Raw genomic sequence first — 15,658 nt, forward strand, 5'->3', positions numbered from 1 at the left:
GCAATTTAAGTTTTAATAACTTAGAATTGCACTAAAACACTCTTAATTCTTAGAGTTATATGAGGAGACAAAATGTTTAGTCACTTGTCAATATATATGAGAAGCAAGAATTGAATTCTAATCTTCCTTGACTCCAACTCTGGTCTTCTATTCACTGTACCATAAGCTCTCTAAAATAAAGAACACAAAGGCAATACAACAGAATTGATGTGAACTTAATTACTTTGATATGGTATATTTATTCCTGTTTTCTAGAACTTTTCCATAAAACTGTACATGGATAGCCTTATTCTTTTTTAATGTCTCATAAATTCTCCAAATGGTGAACTCTTTATTAAATAGACAGCGTAGTCCCTTTACTAAATAGCTAACGTATTGATTCTAATACTTGAAATTTTGTAATTTATCATTTGTCAGATGAAGATTTGATACCTAGTCTCTCTAAGGTATACATGTGTACTGGGTTTTCAGGAATAATAACAATGTCAAGAAAAAGCAGCACACTGAATTTTTCTATTAGCACCATTGGACTATGTACCTACCTTGTCCTTGTATTCCCATTAGCAGGTTGGACTCCCAGAAAGGCAACTATTATCAGTAATCTGTAGGGCTATTCCTATTTTTGGAGATTGGGGTTTGGACTGAGCTGAGTGATGAATTCATAGATTCAGTAACCCAAGAGTGAAAACAGATTGGCTTTTTTATGTACTTCTCCAAGTGGACTGAGTTCCAGTAAAGAACCAACAAAGGAGTGGAGATAGCGGTAAACTTTTCAAGGGAAAACCAAGCAAGGGGGTGAGTTATGAGGATTTGGGGAGGGCTTCTTCTGAGCAAATTTGGTTTAGAGAATCACATCAGAAATAGTAAAACCTAGTTTGCTCATTGCTTGTTATCTCAACATTCTTTGTAGGCCTCAGTGGGCCAGATAGTTTTCCATGTCATGACAACTTTGACATAAGGCATAGGAATATTTACTGGACAGAGAGAATATGGGATGGGTAAAATTTCTGATCAGATACAAAATTTGTGAAATAGTCTCTATCAGCTCAAGGAAAGGCACAAAACAAAGTTTTCCTAGAAATGTTTGAAAACCAGCAAAGCTTTTGTAGGCAGAAGGTCAGTATGGAAAAGTACAAGTTACTATTTGCTAGAATCATATCATTTTTCTCTACCTAGCATTTCCTTGGCATCACTACTAGAATACTACAATCTAACTTGTTTTCAGACTGAGTTCTATGTATAACTGCTTAACTGTATACACGGGATATGTGGATTTCAAAATCCTATATAATATAAATCTTCCAGAGTCTCAGAGAGAGGGAAGCACACTTCATTTCTGACTTGCTCATAATCAGCAAGAAAATTTAATTAAAATTTAACAAGGTAGTAGCATTTACTAAGATAATAAAGTAATAACAGATGTGGCAAACTTGACACACCTCTCCCACAAATAAATACAAGGTTCTGGGGAAAAAGAAGTTCAAACTTATGGTTACAATAGTAGGAAAACATAGACATAAAATTCACTTATGGCGAAGAGCAACTCACAACTACCGGCGCTCCACAGCCCAAAAGTCCTTCCTCTCTCATAGAATCCACAGATGGCTCCCCTTAAGGACAGTGTGTTTCCGAAGTGGAGAACTCAGTTGGCTCCCAGGGGTCCTTTCCCTCTCATTGATCAGCACTACCCTGTGCTTTAAGAAGTCAAACTCTTTGAAGCAGTTTTCACCCTGAATCCACTATCCACTTCACTCTGAGAGAGAGAGAGAGAGAGAGAGAGAGACAGAGTGTGTGTGTGTGTGTGTGTGTAATGTGGGTGTGATGTATGTGTGCAGTGTGTGTATGTGTGTGTGGTATGTGGTATTATGCGGTATGTATATGTGGCGTGTGTGTGTGTGTATTTCTGCTTCAAGCAGGATGCATTATTTCCCACTGTTTCCCATTGCTCTAATAGTAGATAATGAGAGGAAAGAAGACAAAAGTCTTGTCCTCCTGTGGGGGAAAAATGATTTATTACACTATTCACGAAAAATTATTACACTGTTCAAATCCCACCTAATGTGATTAAAGGTAGTCCACACCCAAAATGTCCAGACTCCAAGTGCTCTCTATGAATCCCAGAAATGGCTACAAGGTATTTCCAATTACCCCAAGGCCCCAGATCCACCCAGAGCATTCTTGTTTTGGGTTCTCACATCCAGGAACTCCCAAGCTTTTGTTTTGAATTACCTTGATTTACTTTTATCAATCTCAATCTACTGTGTTTTCAGACTGAGCTCTGGGCATAACTGCTTAACTATGTGTTTGGGTTTCCTGTGTGGGAAACCTTAGTCAAAATACTATATAATATAAATCTACCAGATTCTGGGGACAGGGAATCACATCTCATTTCTGGGTCATTCTCCTTTATCTTATAATGCAATAAATTTCTTTCAAAAACTAATTCATATTTTGAGTATCTGTTCTGTTTGTACAACACTCCCCAGAGGCGTTTCCCCATCAAAATGCAGTGAAGCCTGGGTTCCTCCCCTGATAGATGCCCAAGTGGTATTACTAAGACAATCACAAGGTGTTCCTCTATGGTGTAAATTTCTTTAATACAATGGCTAGGGCCCTATAACATTTTTAAGTGAATTAAGGATCGATTCATTTATTGTTGGGTTGAAGCAAAATTGTACTTTGTGCTTACATCCTGGGCATTTCTGTGATCAGATCAATTGGGGTGGATAGGGAAATTCCTTCTCTTACATATCATTGTTCGAATTTCCTTTTTCATTTCAGAGCCTCTATTTTTGGTTAAGCAAAGAGAACATCCTAACTCTATGGTAACTGAACTAACTGCACAGCCTGCTAAAAAATGAAAATAAATTATCATTTCATCTAATATGCTGATACAACTTTCAATAAGAACTTTCAATATAATGAAGAAGTCAGAAGTTATAAGTGATGGTTAGTGACAATGCTCAGAGTAGAGGATAAGGAGATGACATGAGAGGAGGAAATACACAGCTCATAATTGTGAGAAGTGTGCTTTCTTTAAGCTCCTCTACTTAAATTCAAATTCAAATACACATTTATTAAGCACATGCTGTGTACAAAATATTTCTTAGGCATTGGGGATAAAAGGTTAAAATGGCAGTTCTATTTTTAAGAAGCCTTTTTATGACTGGGATGATAAGGGTATACAATAACTCTTTATAGAATTTAAAGTCCTTTACTATATTTAACAGATGTTTGAGTCCATAAGAAAGATGAAACAGAGTTGATTGAGAAATTCAAGGAGGATTCAGTTGTAGTAATTAGGGAAAATATCTCAGAAGTGTTAAGAGAGGTAGAAAATGAAGGAAGAAAATTCATGGCAGCCCACTGATTCCATTATGTCTGATCATGTCAGAAAAAAGAAAATAAGGAAGGCCCCTTAAAAGCTGGGTGATGAATTTATGGGAGGGCATGGAATGGAGTCCAAAAGACCAGAAAGGCACAAATAGATTAGGATTTGTTTACTGAAGGGAACAATAGTGCAATGCACAGGACATCAGCCCAGGAGTCAGGAGGACCTGAGTTCAAATATGGCCCCATACCCTTCCCCAAAAAAATAAAATTAAAAAAAATTAATGCAGAAGGACATTACAGGTTCTTTTGTGTATTTGACAAAGAGATTAGGCATACCTCTGATTTCACTGCTATAAGTAGTTTGGGAATAAAAGAAATTCCTATCAATGTAGGAAATTTATAATCTTTAAAACTGAACCATACATCCAGTATGTGTCTGAGATGGACTAGAGCCCAAGTTTTTCTGGCTCCTTAACCAGTTCTCTATCCACTCACTGTTCTGCAATAAGATGTTTAAATAGAGATGTTTCTTACCAAAAGAAGTTATGAGATAGACTGATTCCATAGGCATTTTAGCCCATATAATACATGTAAAACATTGAGAATTTTTGGCCCACATTGCATATAATTTGTAGCTACAAAGATACAGTTCACAGAAAATCAAATGTATTATTTTAAATAAAAACAGAAAAAATATCAAGAGTAAGCAAAACATTTTGACAATTCTGATAAATATTTATGAGTATAAATTGACTATTATATATACATTGAATAAATGAAAATGGGATCTCAATCCTTAAAAAAATAAGAAGACATAGAGGAGAATAACTTGGCAGTATAGCAGATAGAGTTTAGACCTGGAATCAGAAAAAAACTGAGTTTAAATCCAGCCCCGAACATTTACTAGTGTGTGAACTTGGGCAAGTCCCTTAACTTCTGTTTGCCTCCATTTCCTCAACTGTAAAATGTGGAAAATAAAAGCTTCTATTTTATAGCATTATTATCAGGATTAAATAAGATAATTGCTTTTTTTTAAGTGCTTAAAGCATAATAGAAGCTATCTAAGGGGCAGCTAGGTGGTGCAATGGATAGAGCACTGGCCCTGGAGTCAGGAGTACCTGAGTTCAAATCCAGCCTCAGACACTTAATAATTACCTAGCTGTGTGGCCTTGGGCAAGCTACTTAACTCCATTTGCCTTGCAAAAACCTTTAAAAAAAGCTATATAAATGCTTATTCCCTTCTGATTTATATAAATTTAATATTGTCAAGCCTCATGCAGAATAGAAAGCTCAACAGAAAAATCTCTTGTATACTTGTATTGTTTTTCCTCTCTATGCAGTCCTCACTTTCTCTAGTGAGCAGAATTATGATTTGTATTTACCCTATTTCCTCTCCAGAATTCTCTCAGTAGGAGCTGAAATGCAGCAAACATGCCCACAGGCCTCTTCCCAATTTCTACAAATTCATGGAACACATAGGCTCCCTCCTTACCCTCATTCTATGCTTGGGTTCTGTGATACTCTCTTCTAAGTTCTAGTCTGCACATTCCTGCAGAGAAAATACAATTCAAGGAAAAGAAAAGGAGAAAAGGGGCAGTGTGCTCAACAGGTTGTTTCCCAGTATATTTCTCAATTGCATTCAGCAATTTCTATAGAAGTATACAATAAATTCTAAAACAGCACAATATGTTCTTTGAGCCTGTTCAGAGTTGTCTGTCTATTTAAAAAAAGAGAACATTTAAAGGGTAGATAAGGAAAGCTCTTGTTGGGACAGCTAGGTGACACAGTGAATAGAGCACTGGCCCTGGAATCTGGAGGACCTGAGTTCAAATCCTGACTCAGATGCTTAATAGCTGTGTGACCTTGGGCAAGTCACTTAACCCCATTGTCTTACAAAAGTAAAAAAAAAAAAGAAAAGAAAAGCTCTTCTGTCCTTCCTAATGAAGCATATGATACAACTGTGAAATAGCCTGGCATATATTTTCAAAAGACTAGGTTCTCTTTCTGAGCAAGGAATGCAGGCCTATGGTGAGTCAAAAGGGTTGAGTGGCAGAGGTCCAGAGGTTCATCAGCAAACTGATGTAGGATGATAATTGAGAAATAAATCTGATGTCAACTTAAAGCAGAAAGAAATACAGGCTGTCCCATGATGACATCAAATGTGGCAGAAAAGGTCATTTAGGGCATTATCAGCACATCACAAAAGCCAATAATATACAAAGGGGAGTGGAGGAGGTCTGTGGTCAATCAATTAGCTCAAAGTGCTTTACAAATATGGAGCTAGTGGCTAAAGACTCTTGACCAAAAATGGAAAAAAAAATTATGTACAACACTATACTCACCCTAACAAAACATAAAATTAGGTTTATAAAACCTATCTAAAAGTGTGCTTATCTTTATTCTGTTTTTGTAATGAATGTGACAGAAGCTGGTGTGAGTAATTTGTCCACTAATGTAGACAAAGCCTCTAGTGATTAATTAGTCTGTGTGCACTTAGCTAGGTTGATTCTCAGATGACTCCATCTTGGGTCCCCTACTTGAAGTTTTTTCAGTTTGCTAAGTCTTGCCAGTGATTGGGCTCTGCAAGAATAGACTTAAAGATTTATCTCGTCCACTCCCCCAACGACTTATTGCACTAAGTTCTTCTTGTCATAAGAAGAAATAAAACAAAACATCTGAATGACATAGCAATATAAAGAAAACCAGGATTTGTGAAATTAAATAAAATCCTCCCCCCCAAAAAAGAGACCCTTTTATAATATAGAAATGAGTTGTATCCAATGAAATTTAGATAGACATTATTACAAAATATGTCTCTGCATTGAGAAGATAAGCAAGATGTCATACAACCTTCAGGTGTAACACAGAAAATCTTATGCCACTGCAGGTAATTTTTTTTCTTTTTATATAAGTATAATCATCAGTTATTTCTAATGTTGACAAATTATAGTTACAAGCAGCTACAAAGGTTTAATGGACTCATAAAAACATAAAAAGTCACATTACTGGTCTGAGAACTTACATCTGTCAGGAAGCCCTAGATTCAATTCCCTCTGCTCTAGGAACTTGGGTAAGATGAGTGTGAAAATATCTCCTCTCTATTATTTACCCCTGAGTGGGAACCTTTGAGAAGCATGACAGGTGAGATTTTTAGAAGTACTGATTACAATATTTTATGCCTTAAGGTGAAGGTATTTATAACAATGATTTGCTCAGTTTTAGAAGGTAAACTATGTTTGACAAGGAAAATGAAAAGGGGTTATTTAGAAAGAAGGCCTCAATTTTAAATGGTTAGTTTATTGAAGTAGATAATTAGGTTTTGAGTTTTATGCTATAATAAATGAGGCACTGCATACCATCACTCCAGTGAAGAATAATGGCCAAGTACAGTAATTAGTTTCTTGCACAATATTATAAAATCAAAACACTTATTCTTTTTTTCTTGTTTATTTTTTTCACATCCTGGCAAAAGTAAAATTTTTAAATATGCTATTTATATTTTACTTCTAATAATACACTTTAGTAAATGGTAGAATCTAAGCTTTTAATGCTCTGTATCAGATAGCATGCCATTCATTTTGCCAACTATACCAAAGCATTATCATTTTACCCTGTTCTTAAGTGGGTATGCATTTACGTGTATATGAATGTATGCATACATACACATACACATATGTGTATATGCATACAGATCAATGGAATTATCTTTTAGGATTACATTCTATAAAGTCAGGACAAACTACCCTTGAAAACACTTTAAATTGGGATAGCTAGTTGGCACAGTGGATAAAGCACTTGTCCTGAAATCAGAAGGATTTGAATTCAAATTTGACCTCAAACTCTTACTAACTATGTGAAACTGGCTAACTCACTTAACACTGCCTCAAAAAAAAAAGGCAATACCTAAATTTCTCTCAAACTATATTATAGTATCTTTAAATAGTTGTAGCTGGAAGGGAGGCAAGAGCTCTTTAAAAGAAGGAAGTCTGTATCACAGAACAGATGAATTTGAGATAGTTTCTATGAAAAATACCAAATATAAATTGTATTTTTCACTCACTAGCCTAAGGCAAAAACTAAGATATTGACAAATTAAATAATTCAGATATCTAAATAAAGTCATAATCTCGTTGATTTGAAAGTTCCCACTAATGATTCAAATATTCAGAGAGAAATTCATTCATGCCTGCACTCAGGCTCTTTTACAAATACATACTGTTTCCTGAATTAACCACAGGGAGTCTTCTCAAGTTGCAGGAAGCATTTCACCTAACACTGAGAAGGTACCAATATGGTCAAGCACTGGGGCTAATTGCCTCTAGCTCTCTTACTATCTGACCAGTTCATCTCTTCCCATCATACAATTCCTTGATATCATTTTTTTCTGGGTTTTTTGCAAAGCAGTGACTTGCCTAAGGTCACCTAGCTAGGTAATTATTAAGTGTGAAGTCAGATTTGGATTTAAACTCAGGTCCTCCTCACTCCAAAGTCAATGCTCAGTGGATACACTTCATCACCTAGTTACCCCCCCATATCATTTTCACTTCTTTCTTGTTACAGGCTCTTCACATCTAACCTATGTCTTTCCATTACTTTCTGTTCGAAAATCATTTTTCATTCAATGTTTGGCAAAGTAGTCACACAAAAGCTGCAATATACTAGTAAAATGATAATTTTTTTAAAAGATGGGTACTTACTGGGAAATGGGGTTATTTAATAGAAGAAAACAAAAAGTTTATTAAACTTAATTTATAGGAAAACTTGATGACTATGGAACAAAATGTTCTTGGAAGACCTTAACAGCTAAGTGTAATTATATCAGTGATCAATACATAGTTGCTTGCTCTTTTCTTCCTTTCTTTCTTTCCCTCCTTCCTTTTTTCTCTTCCTTCCTTCCCTCCCTTCCTTACCTTCCTTCTTTCTTTTCTTTCCTTCAATTCCTTCCTTCCTTCATTCTCTTCCTTTCTTCCTTTTCTCTCTTCCCTTCCTTCTTTCATATAAGGTTTCACCCTTATCTGCTGGTACTCAGTCCAAAAGAATAAAAATTTTGATTGAGGAACCCTCACTAGATTTCTTGGAGTTAAAGGTTAGATTTCCTTAAGGGTGACTTAACCACTCCAGATTTCTTTGATTGGCTAAGAAGAGGTCATTATTTGGCCCCTAAAAACTGAGGAAATGTAAATAAAAATTGTTTCTATTTAAGATAGAAAACCTGAGATTTTTCCTCCCACCCCCCTTGTTTTTTGGTTTTTGGACTTGGTAACATAGACCATTCTTTGCCTCATTTCTTAAGTAGCATTAATGACTGAATGGGCATTCGTCAAATTGAGACTTGTTAAAGACTTAAAAAGGCCAAGGTCTCCCACTGCATCCAGGGTCATTTCCAGTTGTTCATCATCATCATCATCATCATCATCATCATCATATTGATATTTATCCTTTGTATTTGAAGAGGAGAAGACCTACCAATGGTGCCATGCAATGGTCTTGAAGAAAGACCTGAATAAGGAGGATAATGTTTATCCTTCATTTTCTTTTTTTTTTTTTAATTTTTTTAATTCTCATTTTGTACAAATTTTTTTTACATTAATAAAATATTCTTGCTTAAGAGTAAACAAAATACCCCTCCTCCCCATGAATATAGACTTGCTTGGGTGATAAAGTAAAGGGGAGAGAGAAAAAAATTAAAATAAAAAAATAATAGTAATAATTGTAGGTATGGCCAGGTGGCGTAATGGACGAAGCACCAGCCCTGGAGCCATGAGCACCCGAGCCCACATCCAGCCCCGTAGACCCAACAATCACTCAGCTGTGTGACATGCAAGCCACCCGATCCCCACTGCCCTGCAAAAACCAAAAAGAAGGGAAAAAAAGACCCAAAATAAAATAAAATAGTATAGTAGGGGTGGCTGGGTGGCAGACAGAGCATTGGCCCTTGAGCCAGGAGCACCTGGGTCCAAATCCGGCCTCAGACACCCGAAGATTACCCTGCTATGTGGCCCCAGGCAGGCCACCCAGCCCCATTTGCCATGCACCCTCCCCCAAATAATAATAATAAAAAATGTGCTTCAGTCTTTGTTCCAACACCAACAACTCTGTCATGGGTAGATCACATTCTTTATGGTAAGTCCATCGCAAAAGTTACTTCCATATTTTTCCAACATTGCCATTGCTGATCGCAACTCCCTCCTTTCTTATTTCTCCACTACCATGTACTATATTTTCTCTCTCCTTTCACTCTGACTCTGCTGTAGGGTCGCTGAGTGGCAAAGCATACAGATCCCTGGTCCTGGGGCCAAGAAGCCCTGAGCCCCCATACCACCCCTAAGGCCCAGAATCCACCTGGCCCTATGGTCCTGGGCAGGCCATCCAATCCCAGCCCCTTACAAGAAGTAAAAAAGAAAATGTGTTATATCTGACCACTCTCTCCCCATGGTCCATCCTGTCCTCCTTTATTCACATCCCCACCCCTTCCCCCTGCTCCCCCCTCCTTCTTACTTCAGACGTCTATACCCCATTGAGTATATATGCTGTTTCCTCTCCTAGTCACTTCTGATGACAGCAAAGGTTCCCTCATTCCCCCTTGCCTCCCCTCTTCCATATCATTGCAATAGCTCATTGTAATAAAAAAATCTTATTATATGAAATATCTTGGCCTATTCCCCCTCTCCTTTTTCTTTCTCCCATTACATTTACCATTTTTTCTATTGACTCCATTTTTACACCATATTTTATCTTCAAAATCAGCTCTCACCTGTGCTTCAACTATAAAAGCTCCCTCTACCTGCTCTATTAACTGAGAAGGTTCATATGAGTATGATCAATGTCATTTTTCTATGCAGGAATACATGCAGTTCATCATCATTAAGTCCCTCATATTTTCCCCTTCTCCTCCAATCTCCATACTTCACCTGAGTCCTGTATCTGAAGATCAAACCTTCTCTTCAGCTCTGGCCATTCCAACAGGAACATTTGAAATTGCCCTGGTTCACTGAAAGTCCATCTTTTTCCCTGGAAGAGGACATTCAGCCTTGCTGGGTAGTTCATTCTTGGCTGCATTCTAAGCTCTTTTGCCTTCCAGTATATTATATTCCAAGCCCTACGGAGCTTCCAATGTAGTTGCTGCTAAGTCCTGTGTGATCCTGACTGCAGCTCCATGACATTTGAACTGTGCCCTTCTGGCTGCTTGTAATATTTTCTCTTTGACTTGGGAGTTCTGGAACTTGGTTATAATATTCCTAGGGGTTGGTTTTTTGGGATCTCTTTCTCGGGGGGATGGGTGGATTCTCTCCATTTCTATTTTGCCCTCTGCTTCTAGAATATCAGGGCAATTTTCCTATAGTAATTCTTTGAAAATGATGTCAAGGCTCTCTTCCTGATTGTGACTTTCAGGTATTCCAATAATTTTTAAATTATCTTTCCTAAGTCTGTTTTCCATATCAGTTGTTTTTTTCAATGAGATATTTCACATTTTCTTCCAATTTTTCATGTTTTTTGGTTTTGAAGTATTGATTCCTGATTTCTGGTAAATTCATCAATCTCCCTGAATTCTATTCTTTGTCTGAAGGATTTGTTCTCCTCAGAGAGTTTTCTTATCTCTTTTTCCATCTGGCCAATTTTGTTCTTTAAAGGCATTCTTCTCAATAACTTTTTGAACTGTTTTATCCATTTGACCTAAGCTGGTTTTTAGCATGCTATTTTCATCAGCATTTTTTTGGATTTCCTTGACTAAACTGCTGACTTCATTTTCATGTTTTTCCTGCATCTCTCTCCTTTCTTTTCCCAGTTTTTCTTCTAACTCCCTCATTTGATTTTCAAAGTCTTTTTTGAGCTCTGTCATAGCCTGAGCCCAATTTCTGTTTTTCTTGGAGTCTTTAGATGCAGGAACTTGTGCTTCCTCATCTTCAGACTGAGTATTTTGATCCTTCTTGGGCTCATATGCAAAATATTTTTCAATGGTCTTCCTCTTGTTTCTCTGCTTGCTCATTTTCCCAGCCTTAGCCTGTTTTGGGGTGCTTCCTGAGCTTTTGGGGCACTCCCACAAGGATCTCAGTGTGTGAGGCTCTGTCCTTCCTCCTGGTCTGTGAATGACCATATGCATCCCCCCTCTGCCACTGGGCTGAGGTGGAGGGGGCCTTGCTGTTCTATGGGTGGGGCCTAGACTGCGATCAGGATCTGAATGTGGTCAGATCCCCAGAGTCCTGTTCCAGGGGCAGAGGACAGAGCTCTGCAGTCTCTCTCTCTCTTCACTCCCCTCCCTCAGCTCAATGGGCTCATGCCCTGGGGGCTCATGCTTATGGTTCCGCCTGCTTCTGTTTCAGGATCTGGGCTGGGGAAAGACCATGCTGCTTGCTGTGTGCCCTGAGGGCTGGGCTCCAAGTGCTCGCTCTGGCAGAGGTCCCCCGCTGTTCCCCCACTTTGTGCCTGGTGCTCCCTGGGGTGCAGCTCAGGAGACTCCCCCGCTGCTATGAGCTGAGGCTCCCAGTGCCCTGGGGCTGCCTCCTGGAGGTTGAAGTTCTTTCACTCTGGCAGGCCACACCTCCGGCGGGCCACCCCCTCCAACCCCAGGGAGCGGAGCCTTTCTGCTCTTTTCCAGGTTACCTTGAGTAGGAGGACTGCCTCACTGGGTCCCTTTGTGCATTCTGTCTCTCAAAAGTTTAGTTAGAGTCCTTAGTTTCAAGTTTTATCAGAGAGCGCCTAAGACTCGATCCCTTCTTGTCGACATCTTGTCTCCGCCCCTATCCTTCATTTTCAAAGAAGACATGACATCATGGAGATGATGCTATGACAAGCACATGATTTGGATTTGAGTGAGGGGTTAAGTGACTGCTAAGTCACCAGCCTCACTTGCTCCTCCAGAGTCATCTGGGTTCAGTGGCCTGATATGAATCAAGACAATGGATAGAGCACTGATCTTGGGATCAGGAGGATGGGAACTCAAATCCAACCTCAGACACTGCCTCTTACTAGTTGTATGACCTTGGACAAGTCACTTAACCCTGACTGCCTCACATCCAGGGCCATCTTCAGTCTTCTTGACTCATATCTGGCCAATGGACCCAGACGGCTCTGGAGGAGAAAGTGAGGTTTATGACTCAGCACAGCACTCCCTCACTCAAATCCCTGATGTACCAATCTTCTAGAATGAAGGACAAACATTAATGGTGGCATGACTTACACATTATGTTTATTATAGTGAGAGGTATGTTGTGCAGAGATATCCTTCTCACTTGTCTCGTCCAGAAACATTTCACCCCATGGTCTGATTTGATAGGAAACAGGACTTCTGATGAAACTGAATGCTGAGGAGTCTTTTGGCCTTCGAATATACTTTCCTCTCCTGTAGCAGTGAGGCACCTTGGTGCACCTGCAAAGCCCAGCAAAAGTATCCGAATGGGATTTCTGACAACAAAAATGATAACAGTATAATCAAGTCTGTCTCTCAGAAAACTCAAGGAGAAAGTGATACATGAAGAAAGCTATGGTTCTACAAGACTGGGGTGAGAAGAGGAGGAGTATTCCTGGAATGGAAGATGGTCTATACAAAGGTGAAGGTTCAGAGAGGAGAGACAGAATCCCATGTAGGACTTGACCGGAGTATAAAGTATTTGTTTTGGGAAGGTGGAGCAGAGAAAAGTAATCAACCTAGAGAAATAAAATTGAAGCCTGATTATTAAGGTCTTTAAATGCCAAGGGGAGGAGTTTGTAATTTACTCCAGAAGTAAGAGTCACTGAAGTCCTTGAGAAGCAGATGACACTGTGCTTTAGAAGTAACTATTTGACTGCAGTTTGAAATAGGGACTGAGTATATGTTATTACTGACTATAGCTAAACCTTGATTTTATATGGTTTTCAGTAGTTTGCCAAAAGCATTAACAAATATTTGAAAAATCTTATATTTACAAGGGTTTTAATATCCTCAATTTTTGCTATTCAGATGTAAAGAATTTTAATTGATAAGACTTTCATCAGTTTTTTCATTGTATTATCAGCCTTACTGAAATGGATGATTCTGTAACATGAGAAGGAAATGGCAAATGGTAAATTTCTGTTAATTTTGCTCCTATTTTATAAATTAACTGTATCTTGCAAGCCAAATCTCAAAATATATGAACCTATTAGTCTTTTTATTATTAAAAATTTGAATGGATAACATATTAGGGAAGATGTGTCAATAATTTAATAGGATCCGGTTAAAACTAGATATTCTATGTCTAAATATTTAATTAGTTTAATGAGCATCTAATGAACATCTTAAAGACTAGATATCTAAATTGATGGGAATTGATAAAAATTTATTTTTTAATACAAAATTTAGCTAGTGCTATAGAAATAGTCCATCACTGTTCAATTCCTATCCTGATATAACTCTCCATCATCTAGAAAATAAAACCATTTATCTACATTTCTTTCTAAATTTTAAAGAAAATTTTGGCATAAACAATTATATCTTTCTCTCCAGATTTCAGGATTATTTTCTTTACTGAGAGTACTACTTCTTTAAGGTTCCAAGAAAACTATTGGTTGGTTGGTTGGTTCTTGTCTTTCCTTATCAAAGAAAATCAAAATGACTTCACCATTTTGGAGATGTTACAGTGTGTCCAACATGTAGCTGATCAGATCAATACTGGCTTGGAATGCTCTACCACAGGTCAGGCACAAACAATCCTTGTAAACACCTGGGGTGGTTACATTAAACTTATGTTTCCCTTGAGTTGCTTCAATTCTGTCTTCCTCAGAGAATGCAGCACCCTCTCTGATGAGGGCATGCTATGCTGGACACTCCTTTGCCAGTGTCTCCCATGCTGAACAATCAATTCCAAAGTTTCAAAAAGAGACCTTCAGTTTATTCTTATATGGCTTCTTTTGGACACCCCTTCCCTGTCCCACCCCCACACTCCCAGACTGATCAGGTTTCACAGTATATGGCATTGAGGTCAGTACAATGACTCTGTGGATCTTCAATTTGGTAGCTAGTCTAATAACTATTTTCTCCCACACTTTCTTTTGGAGTTTTCCAAACACTGTTAGCTCTGGCATATGTCAGCCTCATTATCAATATGTGGCTCCCTAGAAAGGGCACTGACAAGTTAAGTGAACTTGTCCACAGTACTCAAAACTTCTCTATTTGCTGTAATGACTGGTTCTACATATGGATGATGTGGTGCTGGCTGATGGAGCACCTGTGTTTTCTTGGTATTAATAGTTAGTAAAAGCAGTAGAAAACTGATTCATAACTTATTGCATCTCAGCTTCAGAGGCTGTGTTGGGTGCACAATCATCTGCAAAGAGAAGATCATGCACCAACACTCCCTCCACTTTGGTCTTAGTTTGTAACCTTTTCAAGTTGGAAAATTTCCCAGTAGTGCAGTAGCTGATCTTGATACTATGCTCATCCTCATTGAAAACATTTGACACAACATGGCTGAAAACATCATGCTAAAAAATAGCATGGGAGCAAGGACACATCCTTGTTTCATTCCAATGCTGACTGGGAAATCAGGAAAGCATCATCCACTATCCAAAATCTGGGCAAGCATGCCATGAAACTGATGTATAAGACTGATGAACTTCTCCAGGCAACCAAATTTTGACATAATTTTCCATTATCTCTCATGACTAACACTATCAAAGGCTTTGGTCATCTCTACAAATGTTGTATACAGATTCTGTTATGCTTTCAGCTTTTTTTTCCTGGAGTTATCAACTATTTCCTCAACCTTTTCTGAAGTCATACTGGCTTCCAGCCCACTGAGGAGGATTCTGACAAAAATCTTACCAGAAATGTCTAAAAAGGAAAACGCTCCTGTGATTGTCATAGGATAATCTGTTCCCATTATATTTGTAGAAATGGATAATGTAGGCTTCTTTAAATGGGGGGATAACCTCCTCATGTCATATGACCTGGAAAATTTCAGTCAGCTTTTGTATGAACAATGGACCCCCACCTTGTAAATCTCAGATGGAATAGAATCAGCACCAGGTATTTTGCCACATGAAAGGAGCCTAATGGTATTCAAAATCTCTTCTGCAGTTAGAACTTCAGCTAGAGACTGATTGACTTCCACTTGAGGTAAATGGTAGATAGCTTCTGCATTGATTGATGATGGTCTATTAAGAATACTTTGGAAGTGTTCAACCCAGATCTCTAAGATCAGGTCCCTATCACTAATCAATGTAGCCAGAGAAAGATGTTCAAATTTCAGAAAATGATAACAGGGTAGTGTGTGCTTACTATGTGTTCAGATATGTAGTCCTCTCTTGTACTTTTTTCATTATTATAATTTTATACTATTATGATCATCACTCATCTTAAATCTTAAAT

General features: G+C 38.1%; 1 protein-coding gene across 7 annotated transcripts in view; it reads right to left on the reverse strand.

The window, feature by feature from the left end:
• The window catches only part of GULP1 (GULP PTB domain containing engulfment adaptor 1), a 454,164-nt gene that overhangs the window by 340,227 nt on the left and 98,279 nt on the right, over positions 1-15,658 (reverse strand). The window contains exon 1 of one of the 7 annotated variants that reach the window (XM_074215523.1): positions 1,549-9,119. The exons of the other annotated variants lie outside the window; for them this stretch is intronic. The gene's annotated coding sequence lies outside the window, so the exon portion shown is untranslated. Of the gene's footprint in view, positions 1-1,548; positions 9,120-15,658 lie in introns of those variants that run through there. 7 annotated transcript variants of the gene reach the window in all.

Source organism: Macrotis lagotis, chromosome 1 (genome assembly GCF_037893015.1).
Source record: "Macrotis lagotis isolate mMagLag1 chromosome 1, bilby.v1.9.chrom.fasta, whole genome shotgun sequence".
Classification (NCBI taxonomy): Eukaryota; Metazoa; Chordata; class Mammalia; order Peramelemorphia; family Peramelidae; genus Macrotis; species Macrotis lagotis.